Raw genomic sequence first — 14,088 nt, 5'->3', positions numbered from 1 at the left:
CCACCTGTGCATACACAGTAGTCGCTATGTTTCTGGCACCGACAAATTTACTGAAGTTCACCAAACCGTTCTATCCTCTGCCTGCTGCCTTGCATGGCAGCAGGCCCCCCCCCCCCCCCCACGCTGGGTACCCCCTTCACTCTCGGCAGCCCATGGCCAGATAGCTCTTGATGGTTCCTGACAGTCCACCACAGCGGGACAGACAACATCTCGAGCGAAGGAGAGGGGAGCGTTTCAGGTCGAGACCGTACTTCAGACTATCTATCAGAGCGGAAAAAGTATCTGCCCCTTAATAATAAATCTGGAGAAGGGAACAAAAGCAGGTAAGAAGAGGAGTAGATGAAGTGGTGGAAAGCTACCAAGGCACAAGGGCTATAAATTGCCAGAAAAAATGGAAAATGTTAACGCATGCAGTCAGGCAACATCTCTGGAAAGAGTCAACGTTTTCAGTGAACAGAGTTTCAGTTTAGAGATACAGCATCGATAGCATTGATATGAAAGGACACATGGAACTGCATGTGCTGGTTTACCAAGGGGAAAAAAAACAAAGTGCTGGACTAACTTGGTGCGTCAGGCAGCATCTCTTGAGGATATGGATAGGTGACATTTGGGGTCAGGACCCTTCTTCAGACTCGAAGTATCCTGACCTGAAATGTAATCTATCCAGGGGGAGGAAATCGCTATCAAAACATGGGGGGAGGGGGGGAGGGGGGAACAATTTCGGGGCAGTGGAAGATCCTGCGATCGATTTTATGCCGGGCCGGGCGATGAAAGGCCCCACGAACGGGCCGATTCAAACTCTGCTCTATGATCTTTGTTCCACCAGGACGTCTCCCTCCTCTCAAAACATGGAGAGGCTGCCCCCCCCCCCCCCTGGGATTTCCACCCATGAATTATCTATCTATGTCTTCAAGAGATGACAGTCACAGTGGTAGAGTTGCTGCCTCACAGCGCCAGAGAACTGGGTTCGATCCTGACTGCGGGTGCTGTTGGTATGGAGTTTGTACATGTTGGTTTTCTCTGGTTTCCTGCTACACTCAAGGTGTGCAGGTTTGCAGGTTAATTGACTGGTAAATTGTCCCTAGTGTGCAGGATGGAACTCTAGTGCGGGTGATCGCAGGTCCGCATGGATTCTATGGGCTGAAGGGCCTGTTTCCACAGTGCATCTCTATAAAATAAAACTAAGATGCTGTTTGACCCGCTGAGTTATTCCACCATTTTGTTTTCATTTCCATGAGTAAACCAACATCTGCCTTTCCTTATCTTAGTGTAAACATTAGTATCCAAGCAGGAACTATAATGGCAGCTTGATATCGGTGACTCCTTTTGTCCAATTGCTATTTAATTTTCACTTGGAAACACTTCTATGGATTTCCCAGCAAATGTGTCATTACCTGGAGTGGACTCGAAACTGCCTTATCTAGCAGGCAGTCCCTGTCCCAGCAATATAGAAGCTCACTGTCTTTATTCCTGTTAAATTCAGTTTAGTTCCAGTGAATTAAGCAGCCTATTTAAACTCTCTTGAAGATGAGAATCTTCTGTGTGGTGGAAGATTATGGCCTATTGTGGATAAGCCCGTAGGCAGTTTGTTAGCTGAAACCAAGTGCATTTAAAGGCTTGCAAGAAAGAATAGGGTGCAGGGACGTAAGCAGGGGAATGGAACTAGAAATTCAGGTAGCATTAATGGACTCCAGCCACCAAAACGAGGTTGCATCTCGAGACCCTGCACCACCTGGAAAATCTTTATCAACCATCAGCTTAATTAGTAACATGGCGTTAAAAATAAAATGTGCAGTGCAAAGGTCAGTAGATGCTGGCTACTTTAATTTTTTTAACATTAAATAAAATTGCCTGATATACCAGCACCCTTCCTTTCAAAACCTGGATCAGGGCAGGCAGGTGTGATGAGCAAGTATAGACCTTTTTCATTTGGGAAGTCAATGTGAGACTTATTTGTGACGTGGTTTTCCCGAGAGAGCTGCTTCTCGGTAAAATGACAAACCTTGTGGCGTGGATTCATTAATGGGATTGCTCGCCTCTCATTTCCTAAAGTAGTGTTGATCAGTTGCCTCAACAGTTTGCAATCCTTTAGCTGAAGGTATTCATTCCTCAGTGCTGTTGGTGGGAAGTTCCAGGGATAGAAACATAGAACATAGAAATTAGGTGCAGGAGTAGGCCATTCGGCCCTTCGAGCCTGCACCGCCATTCAATATGATCATGGCTGATCACCCAACTCAGTATCCTGTACCTGCCTTCTCTCCATACCCTCTGATCCCTTTAGCCACAAGGGCCACATCTAACTCCCTCTTAAATATAGCCAATGAACTGGCCTCAACTACCCTCTGTGGCAGAGAGTTCCAGAGATTCACCACTCTCAGTGTGAAAAAAGTTTTTCTCATCTCGGTTTTAAAGGATTCCCCCCTTATCCTTAAGCTGTGACCCCTTGTCCTGGACTTCCCCAACATCGGGAACAATCTTCCTGCATCTAGCCTGTCCAACCCCTTAAGAATTTTAAGATAGAGACCAGTGAAGGAATGAAAATCTTCTGGGACTTGTGTTGATGTGGGACTGCAAAGTAGCAGATGCACACAGTTTCTATCTTGTGGAAACCAAGAACTGTGGTTTCAGTTCTGAACCGAGACGTCACCTATTCCTTTTTTTCCCAGAGCTGCTGCCTGACCCGTTGAGTTACTACTGCAGCACTTTCTATCTTCCTCGGTGCCAGAGGTGATGAGTTTGGGAGATTCTGTTGTGGGTATGAGGCTCAAGTTACCAGAGGAAGTGGTAAAGGTGGGCACAATAACATTTAGTCATTTAGATGGATGCAGGGAGAGGAAAGGTTTAGTGGAGTGTGAGGGGGATGTGGGCCAAACAGATGTCTGCAGCTCCAACAACACTCAAGTCTACTATCACGGAAGCCAAGACGAAACGAGATGGCAGAGCAAACTGCTGGTGGCACAGTGGTAGAGTTGCTGCCTTATAGTGCCAGAGACCTGGGTTTGATCCTGACTACGGGTGCTGTCCATACGGAGTTTATACATTCTCCCTGTGACCATGTGGGATTTCTCTGGGTGCTCTATTTCTTCCCGCGCTCCAAAAATGCCCAGGTTTGTAGGTTAATTGGCTTCTGCCAATTGTAAGTTGTCTGTAATGTATAGTGTTAGTGTATGGGGTTGGTCGGTGTGGACCCGGAGGGTGGGAGGGCCTGATTCCTCGCTGTATCTCAAGTCGAAAGTGGACCTTGCTCGGGTAATTCTGGTTTGGCATGGGCAAGTTGGGTTGATTGGCCTGTTTCTGTGCCATACAGCTCTATAAATCTGGGCAAGTGTAGTGCATCTTGTTTGTGATGCATGATGCATTGGTGGTGGAGGAGGTGGCAATAGGCCAGGCTCTCTTTGGCCTTGTGACATTCGCTTCTTGGGTGTTGCCAGAGCAGCAGTCACACGAGCAAGAGGAAGCATTCTGTCATTTCCGAGTTGCGCAGTACGGGGTGAACTGGAAACTTTGAATAGTGAAATGTCGAAACTGGTGAATTTAATCCCACAGATATGGGTTTGGTTTGGGGAAAGTATGGTGATAAGATTTCAGTCAATTGCTGGGCTTGGTTTCCAAGAAAGGTTAGTCATTCCTGTTGAGTGAAATTGGGCTTGGGGAAACCACAGTGAGTATAGAAACCACATCTGCTCCTAATGCCATTCATTCATCACTCGATCAAGCAACATTCTCTGCTCTGCGGTTACTGATGAGGTCAATGTGGGAGGCCTGGCTAGAGTGGATGTTAAGAGGACGTTTCCACTAGTGGGCGAGTCTAGGTCCAGAGACCTTAGCCTCAGAATAAAAAGACGTACCTTTAGAAAGATGAGGAGGAATATCTTTAGTCAGAAGGTGGTAAACCTGTGGAATTCATTGCCACAGACGGCTGTGGAGGCCCTCAATGGATATTTTTTTTTTAGGTGGAGATTGACAAATGCTTGGTTAGTAAAGGTGTCTTGATTAGTGGAGATTGATCGATTCTCAATTAGTGAGGGTGTCGAGGGTTATGGAGAGAAGGCAGGAGAATGGGGTTGAGGGGAAAAGATGGATCAGCCATGGCAGAGTTGCCTTGATGGGCCAAATGGCCTAATTCAGCTCCTATAACTTATGAACCTATGTATACGGCAAAGTCCCCTAACCATTCCAGCACCTCCTGCCCCACCTAGTGCAGTGTGTGAAGAGGTGCACACACATGTGGCATCTGTGTGTTCCTGGCATCCTGAATGTTCCTTCCTTATTTTGAGGTTGTCATGGTTCATAAAGTCCCAGATGTCGGTGGGATGTTGTAAATCTGTCGGGGCACTGTGAGCACATCCTTGACACCAATCCTGTGTCCACCCACCAATCTCTTCCATGGTGCAAGTTGGTAGGGAGGGCATTTTCAGAACCGTACTCCTGAATTATCGGCACTGTTTCAGAACCTTTTACAGCAATCGTCACCCAACAGTGCTACCAGTCATCAATTAGGACCTGGCCTAACAATCTATTTCATGGTTTTAATTCTGCCCAGGGTACTCGGGAGAGAAAAAAAAAAACAATTGGGATATTTTGCAGAAACCTGAGATGCAAAAGATGAGTTCAGTAAAATTATCAAATTACATTTTGTATTCGAATCTCTGGAGTCAAGAGAGCCTTTGGAGTTGGAGATGGTGAACCACATTATTATTATTATTTTTTTTAAACGATTAAAATGTCCTAGACAAACATGCTTTAATGTCTAATGCATCTGTAGCTGGTTCCACACCCAGCCAACAGCAACGCTATCTGCTGCCAGTATGAGATTATTCACAATATCCCATTGCATGAAGACAAAACGACTTCTAAATCGCCCAAGAGCTTGAACCCAAATGCATTAGGAATCTGGTTGTTGGTACCGATCCTAAAGAAGACTGAGGGGGGAATCTTATAGAAACTTACAAAATTCTTAAGGTGTTGGACAGGCTAGACGCAGGAAGATTGGTCCCGATGTTGGGGAAGTCCAGAACAAGGGGTCACAGTTTAAGGATAAGGGGGAAATCTTTTAGGACCGAGATGAGAAAAACATTTTTCACACAGAGAGTGGTGAATCTGTGGAATTCTCTGCCACAGAAGGTAGTTGAGGCCAGTTCATTGGCTATATTTAAGAGAGTTATATGTGGCTAAAGGGTTCAGGGGTATGGAGAGAAGGCAGGTACAGGATACTGAGTTGGATGATCAGCCATGATCATATTGAATGGCGGTGCAGGCTCGAAGGGCCGAATGGCCTCTACTCCTGCACCTATTTTCTATGTTTCTAAATAAATTCGGGCAGCATGGAAACAGGCCCTTTGGCACAGCCTGTCCATGCCAATCTACACTAGTCACACCTGCCTGCATTTGGCCCATATCCCTCAAACCCTTCCTATCCATCTAGATGTCTAAATGTCTTTTAAATGTTGTTTTAGTTTCTTACACATTCACTTTCTTTCTTTCTTGCTCTTCCTCTCTTTTTCTATTTCATCTTTGTTAAAATTAAATTGGAAGCCGTACAATAAATGTATTATGTCATATGCCGCGGTTTATGCTTTTGTACACTGCTTCTAATAAAATATAAATTAAAAATGGTTGTTATAGCAACTACCTCCTGGCAGCCCGTTCCACATGCCCACCACCCTCTGTGCTGAAAAGATTGTCCCACAAGTTCTTATTCAATCTTTCCCTTCTCGTCTTAAAGTCCAAATATGTGTCCTTCTATACGTATATCTTTTCCAACATTCTTTTGCTTTTTAAAAGTAAAGTCATCCTCACAGTAAATTTGCAATTCCGGAATTGTTTGGACATTGAGTTCTTCCTCATCTTTTGGACACATGGCAGCTGCTCTGAATGGTTTTTCTATCATTGCAAGCTATTGGACTTGGTCTTCAGTCACTGGCAGATACCTGGTTTTGTTTTTTGCCTTTATTGTATTTTCTCAAGAGGGTTGCGCTATATTTTCTCCAATTCTAACCTGCAGAATTTCTCCTCAGTTTCTTTTGTTGAGACAGAGATAGTCTACCCCGATCAAATCTGTTAATCGCTTGATCATTCACATCTGTGCTAATCGGACGGAGAGACAGGTAGTGAATTCCGCATCTTTTCCCCACACGGTCGCTAGTCATGATGTTGTCACGCTTCCCATGACCTCTTTTGTCTCGTGCATGTGACCCTTTGATCCTTAGGTGAAGTTGCCCCTAGTCAACGTGGGTTCAGCGAATGCCAGCGACATTAGGTCAGAACAGACTCTGATACCACATCCGGACACTCAAACTCCAATTAAGTCACTTTTTTTATGTTCAATAGTTCCAATTTTGGTTTAAATTTTGACTCTCTCACATCTAAACTGATTTGAGTCACACAGCATGGAAACTGACCCTTCGGCCCAACTTGCCCATACCAACCAACATGCCTCATCTCCCTGCGTTTGGCCCATATCCCTCTAAACCTATCCTATCCATTTGCCTGTCTAAATGTTTCTTAAACATTACGATAGTACCTGCCTCAACTATCTCATCCGGCAGCTCGTTCCATACACCCACTACCCTTTTTAAAAAAATTTAAAAAAAGTTACACCTCAGGATCCTATTAAATCTCCCCCCCCCCCCCCCCCCCTTCACCTTAACCCTATATCCCCTGCTTCTCTATTTTCCCCTTCTCTGGGCCAAAATATTCTGTGCATTTACCTGATCTATTCCTCTCATGATTTTGTACACCTCTATAAGATTACCCCTCATCCTCCTGCACTCCAAGGAATAAAGCCCTAGGGTGCTCAACATCTGCCTGTAGCTCAGTCCCTCAATTTGCCCAATCGAGTCCTATCACCACCACAGTATTATTCGCAGGAGCGGAGGTACCTGCTGAGTGTTTAACTCTACACTTGTCCACGGTGCAGTTCAGCTCCCAACACCATTATCTTTTCATTGTTGTTTTCTTCAACTGTGTGCCTTTAACCATACTGTTCTCTCCTCATTCAATTAAAAATTAGCTCTAGTAAAGCCTGCCCTGCATTTACATGCATGAGATGATTAATTTAATCACTGGGTGTTTCTGCAATCTTATGATCGAAGCATTTTGGTGTGGGCATTCTTTAGAGATACAGCACGGATGCAGGCTCTTTGGCCTTCCAAGTCTACACTCTCCAGCATACACTAGCTTTATCCAACACACTAGGGACCATTAACTATTTTAATGAAGCCAATTGACCTTCAAACATGTACGTCTTTGGAGTGTGGGAGGAAGTGGAGCACTAGAACAAAGGCCACGCAGTCATAGGGAGAACAGACAAACAGCGACAGTAGTCTGGATCGAACCCTGGTCTCTGGTGCAACTCTACCGCTGTGCCACCGTTGCCAACGTCCATCCAGGGACAGGTTAAGAATAAGGAACACTTATCCTGTTTACATTTGCAGCTTTTATTTTTACATCAAATTACATATATGATGTTAAAGTTGCCTTTGGGGCAGATAATAGACACATTGATTGCATTCGAGGACAATGAGACCATCTCCCTGCCATACAAGTTGGTGATGAGCTTCATAGGTTCAATAAATCAACTCAAAGTGCCGTTGCTGGAGGCTGGTGGTAGTCTTCATGTATAGATCCTGTAGCATACAGGGCGGAACAGTGGCGCAGCGGGCAGAGCTGCTGCCTTGCAGCGCCAGAGACCCGGGCTCGATCCTGACTACGGGTGCTGTCTGTACGGAGTTTGTAAATTCTCCCTGCGACCATGTGGGTTTTCTCCGGGTGCTCCCTTTTCCTCCCACACTTCAAAGATCTACAGGTTTGTAGGCTAGTTGGCTTCAGTGTAATTATAAATTGTCCCTCGTGGTCGCTGGTCGGGCCAAAGGACCTGTTTCCATGCTGTATCTCAAGTCTACAGGGGCGGTGTGGTGTGAAACAGTATCATAATTGAAAAACTCTATGACAAATTACATTCCAAAGTCTGCAACTTGGGTGGCTGCAGGTCAGACAGCATCTCTGGAGAACATGGATAGGAAACATTTTGGGTCGGGACCCTTCTTTAGACTAATTAAATATACTATGGATTGTTATATGTATTTTAATTTTTTATAATTTCTAAATTGTGTTTTTCTTGTCCTTGGGCATCAGGGCATTAATTATCCATATAAACAAGAGAGAAAGCCCATTCATTAATCTCCACCATAGTTTTTGAATCATAGTTCATTGGCTATATGTAAGAGGGAGTTAGATGTGGCCCTTGTGGCTAAAGGGATCAGGGGGTATGGAGAGAAGGCAGGTACAGGATACTGAGTTGGATGATCAGCCATGATCATATTGAATGGCGGTGCAGGCTCGAAGGGCCGAATGGCCTACTCCTGCAACTAGTTTCTATGTTTAGCTGCAATAAAGTGTGTTGTACTTTTACATCTTCTGTTTTCATACAACTATCAATGTATACTGACAACAGTCAGAATCATTTCAATATTAGAGGTAATGAGGCAAAGAATGTTGTTGGTCAAACAGCACATTTTCTCTCGCACTTTGGTACACAATCCCAGATTGTGCTCGGATTAAATTGTAACTTGCTATATTTTAATATGTTATGGCTTTGATTCGGCTTTAAAAGAATTTTCACCAACGTTGCACATCTTTTGCTGCTACTATTGGCAGTAAGGTGGCATAGCAGTAGAGTTGCTGCTTTGCTGTGCCTGAGACCCAGGTTCAATCCTGACTATGGCTGCTGTCTGTGCAGAGTTTGTACGTCCTCCCTGTAACGTCATGGTTTCCTCCCCCACATTCCAAAGATTTGTAGGTTAATTAGCTTCTGTGAATTTCCCCTCGTGTATAGGGAGTGGATGCGAGAGTGGGATAACATGGGCGTGTGAACTGGTGATCAAGGGTCGGTGTCGGCTCAGTGAGCTGAAGGCCCTGTCTCCACTCTGTATCTCGAAAACAAAAAAATTAAAACTATTCTTGAGACTGCATTTGCTGCCAAATCACTCAGATTTGTATTGGACTATCTTGTCTATCAGCATGGCTGAGATTCCAAAAAGTAATAATGTTTCATGTTTGCAGTGCCAAAGGGACTTCATTCTTCACTTAGCTATTAGCTGTAATTCTACTCCTGGGTGTGTTATCAGCACGTTTCTCGACTTCACTCTTTCTAAGATATTGTACTTGACATTACATTATCCTGTACTCTCCGGAATAAAAACACCCATAGCTGATACAGTTAACTCCTCAGGCTACCAGTCACCAATGCTGAGACAAGGAACTGCAGGTGCTGGTTTACAAAAAAGACACAAAGTGCTGGTGCATCTCAGAGGGTCAGCCCACATCTCTGGAGAATATGGATAGGTGACATTTCGGATCGGGACCCTTCCTCACAAATGCAGTTAATTGGAGTTTAATAAATCCAAAGGACTGTTCAGTTGATGAATGATTTTACTGGATATCGTTGATTAAGAGGGCTGGACCTCCGCACTAGAAAGATGTGTAGTAATTTATGACCGATCAATCTTTTGATACAATGTTTCATTGTGGTAGAGTTTAGGATCAGAGGGCGCAGTCTCAGAATACAAGAGCGTACCTTTAGAATGAGGATGAGGAGGAATTTCTTTAACCAGAGGGTGGTAAATTGTCAAATTCATGGCCACGGATGGCTTTTTAGGCCATGTCATTGGGTATTTTTAGTGTAGAGATACAGCGTGCAAACCAGCCCTTCAGCCCATCCACACATTAGTTCTATCCCACACACGAGGGAGAATTTACAGAAGCCAATTAACCTACATATCTGCACATCTTTGGGAAATGGGAGGAACCTGGCGAAAATCCACAGTCGCAGGGAGGACATACAAGCTCCGTACAGACAGCACCCATAGTCAAGATCGAACATGGGTCTCTGGCGCTGGCAGGCAGCAACTCTACTGCTGTGCCACCGTGCTGCTCCTTTCTGCACTTTTTGTTCTGCAATGAGGCACGTTACAATTATTCCGCAGCATAGATTAATTACTGTGGAGAATTAGCTTTTCTTCACTGACTGATTTTTATCTGCTGGCTGGGAACGTGCATTCCCAGTGATGTAAGCTGATGTGCACTGCAAAGTTTAACTCTTGCTGCGTTTGTGAAAGAGTGAGGCATTACACTGCGGTTCGGTCTGCCTTGTTCACGTGGAATATTAAAAATCTGAACGGCTGGCAGGATCAGAAAGGGTGCGATCTAAATGGAACATAGGCAATAGATGCAGGAGTAGGCCATACGGCCCTTTGAGCCAGCACCGCCATTCAATGTGCATCATGGCATGTGATCAATGTGAACATGGAGCAGTGCAGCCCAAGAACAGGCCCTTCATCCCACATTGTGGCAAACCTGATGCCAAGATCATCTCTTAACTAATAACAAGGAACTGCAGATGCTGCTTTATACCAAAGATAGACTCAAAATAGCAGCACAGTGGCGCAGTGTTCGATCCTGTCCACAGGTGTGGAGTTTTCATGTTCTCTCTGTGAGCGCGTGGGATTTGCATGATGCTCTGGTTTCTTCCCACACTCCAAAGATTTGCAGGTTTGTAAGTTAATTAGGCTTCTGTAAAAATTGTAAATTGTCCCTAGTGTGTAGGATAGTGAGTGTGTACGGGGTGATCGCAGATCGGCGTGGGCTTGGTGGCCTGAAGTGCCTGTTTCTACGCTATATCTCTAAAGTCTAAAATGCTGGAGTAACTCAGTAGGTCAGGCAGCTGCGGGAGAAAATGGATACTGTGATATTTCGGGTCAAGATGCACCTGCACAGATTCCATATCCCACCATTCCCTACACATCCATATGGTTATCCATAAGTCTCTTAATATCTGCCTCTTTTTCTCGAAAAATGAGCTTTTATTGCATGATCACAATGAATGGCGGTGCTGGCTCGAAGGGCCGAATGGCCTCCTCCTGCTCCTATTTTCTATGATCACTGTTGCAAAGTACTGCGTAGACAAAACTGCCCTGCCGTTTGCAAACATCATTTATCAGATGACAGCATTACCATCCCTATCCATGACTCGACCCTGCAGCGACCAGCGATATCAGAGAAGTCCAACAGAGTTCCTGTATCCTGTCTGAAGAAGGGTTTCGGCCCGAAACGTCGCCTATTTCCTTCGCTCCATAGATGCTGCTGCACCCGCTGAGTTTCCCCAGCAATTTTGTGTACCTTCGATATTCCAGCATCTGCAGTTCCTTTTTGAACACGAGTTCCTGTATCTTATCTGCCTCAACCACCAACCCCAGCAGCACATTCAGGGCACTCGCCAACCTCTGTATTTTAAAACAAAAGCTCCGTTCATCTCCTTTAAACTTTGCCCCTTTCACCTTAAAGCTACGGCCTCTGATATTTATTTTTCCCTTCCTGAGTTTGGTTTAGCTTAGAAATACACCGCGGAAACATGCCCTTCGGCCCACTGAGTCCAGGCTGACCAGTGATCCCAGTACACAAACGCTATCCCACACATAATTTTACCAAGCCACTTAACCTACAAACCTGCTCATCTTTGGAGTGTGGGAAGAAACTGAAGATCCCACAGAAAACATGTGCCGGTCACGGGAGACCCTACAAACTCCGTATAGACAGCACCCGTAGTCAGGATCGATCATGCGTCTCTGGCGCTTTAACGAAGCAACTGTATCTAATTTTGCACATATGAAAGTAAATACTTTTGTCGTTCCATTGGAGAGGCTAGCAAAGAAACTTCCGAATGTGACCACAATGTAAACAAATACTATAATTGCTAGAGCTCATATATCCTACAAACATTCCTGAACTTTGCATCTAGCTATTGAGGGAGTGCAGCGTAGGTTCACAAGGTTAATTCCCGGGATGGTGGGACCGTGATATGCTGAGAGAATGGAGCGGCTGGGCTTGTCTACTCTGGAGTTTAGAAGAACTCGAAGCTGCAATGAGCATGCTGAAACCTGGGAAAGCAGCAGGAGTCGATGATGTACTGACGGAAATGATACAGCACCTTGGACCTAAAGCAAAGACCTGGCTCCTAGCAATGCTGAGCTCGTGCATGGCACAGAAAACAACTCCACCTGTATGGAGAAAGGCCAAGACTGTCGCAATTCCCAAACCTGGAAAGGACCCATCATCCCCAAAGAGCTACAGACCCATTTCCCTCCTCTGCATCACCTACAAGCTCTACGAGAGGCTACTACTCCAACGCCTTATGCCACTTATAGACTCCAAGCTTACTAAAGATCAAGCTGGCTTCCGCCCTGGCCGCTCCTGTGCCGGGCAGCTACTGAACCTCATCCAACACATTGAGGACGGTTTTGAGTGCAAACTCATCACCGGAGCAGCTTTCATAGACCTCACCGCTGCCTACGACACTGTCCAGCACCGCACCATGATCAGGAAACCTTTAGACATGACTGGTGACCTCGAACTATGCCAAGTCATCAAAAGCCTTCTCAACGACAGGTGCTTCTTCGTTCAACTAAACGACAAGAAGAGCAAATGGAAAGCCCAAAAGAATGGCCTACCACAAGGCAGCGTACTGGCCCCCCTCCTCTTCAACATCTACGCCAACGACCAACCACTTCCCCCACAATGCCGCCGCTTCATCTATGCTGATGACCTCTGCATCACCACCCAACAGGAGAACTTCCAGAAGATCGAGTCTGTCCTGGAAAGCGCCCTCCAAGAGATGACAACCTACTACAATAACAACCACCTGAAACCCAACCCATCAAAAACCCAACTATGCAGCTTCCATCTTAAAAATCGAGATGCAGGAAAACAACTGAACGTCTCATGGGATGGCCACAAACTCTCCAACCACTTCCACCCCGTGTACCTCGGAGTCACATTCGACAGGACACTCTCTTTCAAAACCCACCTTCAGAACACCAAAGCCAAGGTCAACACTCGCAACAACATCCTGCGCAAACTGGTAAACTCAAAGTGGGGCGCTGATCCACCAACCATCCGTGCAACTGCCCTAGCCCTGTGCTTCTCCACAGCTGAATACGCGTGCTCAAGCTGGAGCCGCTCCCACCACACCAAACTGGTTGACACAGCCCTCAACGACACCTGCCGCATTATCACGGGATGCATAAAGACAACGCCAGTCCCATGCCTCTACGCCCTAGCTGGTATTGCCCCCCCCCCCCCCCCCATATCAGACGATCCATCGTCGCCCAAGACGAGCGGAGAGCACAGGAGATCGATACCAGGCACCCCCTGCACGGACACACAGCACCTCCACCCCGACTGAAATCCAGAGCCAGTTTCTTGCAGACAGTCCAACCTCTCCAGACAACCAAAGAAACAGCAAGGACCAACATCTGGAAAGTTGAATGGAACCAGCTCAACACACGAGCCCACGACTGGATGGAGAGAGGAATCACTCCGACTGAATGCCTCGCCAGCGGGCACGACCTCCCATGGCCAACCTGGAAGACCCTCAACAGATTACGAGTGGAGCAGGGGAGGTGCAAAGCACTTATGAATGCATGCCTACTCACCCAACCTATCCAAGCACCCTGCAGCCTCATAGCATCCTCCTCGCAGCTCACACTGCCAGCCAGCATTGTGTCATCCGCAAATTTAGAGATGTTACATTTCATTCCCTCGTCTAAATTGTTAATATATATTGTAAACAACCGGAGTCCCAGCACCGAGCCTTGCGGCACCCCACTAGTCACTGCCTTCCATTCTGAAAAGGACCCGTTAATTCCTACTCTTTGCCTCCTGTCTGCCAACCAGTTCTCTGACCATGTCAATACCGTACACCCAATACCATGTGCTCTACTTTTGCACACTTATGTCTTGTGTGGGACCTTGTCAAAGGCTTTTTTTTAAAGTCCAGATACACCACATCCACTGGCTCTCCCTTATCCATTCTACTTGTTACATACTCAAAGAATTCCACAAGATTAGTCGAGCATGATTTCACCTTCATAAATCTATGCTGACTTTGACCGATCCCTTCACTGCTTTCCAAAGGTGCTGCTATAACATCTTTAATAATCGACTCCAGCATCTTCCCCACTACTGATGTAAGGCTAACTGATCTATAATTCCCCGTTTTCTCTCTCTCCCTCCTTTCTTAAAAAGTGGAGT

The 14,088-nt window shown here is 45.8% G+C and overlaps 1 protein-coding gene across 1 annotated transcript in view; it reads left to right on the top strand.

The window, feature by feature from the left end:
- LOC116987583 (sodium- and chloride-dependent GABA transporter 1-like) overlaps positions 1–14,088 on the top strand; it is a 55,297-nt gene that overhangs the window by 18,923 nt on the left and 22,286 nt on the right. The gene's annotated exons all lie outside the window — the stretch shown is intronic.

This window comes from Amblyraja radiata, chromosome 25, assembly GCF_010909765.2.
Source record: "Amblyraja radiata isolate CabotCenter1 chromosome 25, sAmbRad1.1.pri, whole genome shotgun sequence".
NCBI lineage: Eukaryota > Metazoa > Chordata > Chondrichthyes > Rajiformes > Rajidae > Amblyraja > Amblyraja radiata.
Note: the sequence above shows the minus strand (reverse complement) of the source record. Positions and strands in the feature narration are given on the sequence as shown.